The 1,000-nt window shown below is 49.6% G+C and overlaps 1 protein-coding gene across 1 annotated transcript in view; it reads right to left on the bottom strand.

Moving 5' to 3' along the window:
• The window catches only part of EGR_03272 (hypothetical protein), a gene marked incomplete at both ends in the record, with an annotated part of 9,176 nt that overhangs the window by 6,726 nt on the left and 1,450 nt on the right, over nt 1-1,000 (bottom strand). The gene's annotated exons all lie outside the window — the stretch shown is intronic.

Here is a 1,000-nt window from a genome sequence, read left to right as displayed (position 1 = left end):
CCGACTGGAGAATAGTGGCAGAGTAGACTGACCACAGTGTAGCAACCAGAGGAGATGAGCCATTTCGATTGCTTCGGACTCTTCCCACCGCACGTGCAGCAGAGAGGCAGTGAGACAAAATCCACCCACCAACGTCGCGTCTGACACTGCCACCACGTCTAGTCGCATGTTGCGCATCTGTAGGCCAGAGAAGGCGCACATTGCCTCTACCAGAATGGTGTGGCTCACTAAGTAACCAAAGGGAAGGCTCACACCTATCACCTCCCGAGATCTAGGAGAAGGGATAACTGTGGTGTGAGTGAGCATCAAGTAGTGCATCAAATCAAGTCTCCACCAGCCGTAATGGAAAGCAGTACATGTCAGTTCGCTCACAACAATCACCCTCTCACAATTGGTTCAATTGCATATAAACATTGACGCCACCTTGAAAATGCGCATTAAGCACATGGCGTGGAGGCAACCTGCAAATATCGAAGGTGGTAGTTAGTAGCTCCCTGAGCGGGATGCATGTTGATGCTTATTTAATGTTGGTAAATGGCAAATGTGCAAGACCGAGAGCATCGACTCACTTCTCGACACCTCCGAGAGTGTCAGTGTATTGGTGAATCAGTGAAGCACGGAAAGGATAATGGGTAGCCTCCACGGTTAGAAATTACTTAAACAAACAAATACTTTGGCGTGAGTAGCATCCGCTGCATCATCTGCTACTGAAATGAGCATCAGTAAGAGCGGCATCTTTCACAGACACAAGTCGCCAATAGCCATGGCTGAAAGTGGTTAGCGTTTAGTGAGAGGATGAGAAGAGCACCACACACCTGATTGCGAATTTGCTGTGCAGTGGCGAACGTGGTCGAAGAGTGTGGGAAAGTGCTTGCTTGATGGAGTTGAGAGTCAGTCGACCTTTGTGAATGCGATCCTCCAGCGCGCAGTTGACAGCGGCCAGACGATCGCCAATGTTCCTCCACTCAGCATCCATGCAAGCTGCATCCATGTGAAACAT

Source organism: Echinococcus granulosus (genome assembly GCF_000524195.1).
Source record: "Echinococcus granulosus chromosome Unknown EG_S00017, whole genome shotgun sequence".
NCBI classification, from domain to species: domain Eukaryota; kingdom Metazoa; phylum Platyhelminthes; class Cestoda; order Cyclophyllidea; family Taeniidae; genus Echinococcus; species Echinococcus granulosus.
The sequence above is the reverse complement of the archived record's forward strand: the minus strand, read 5'-3'. Positions and strand labels throughout refer to the sequence as shown.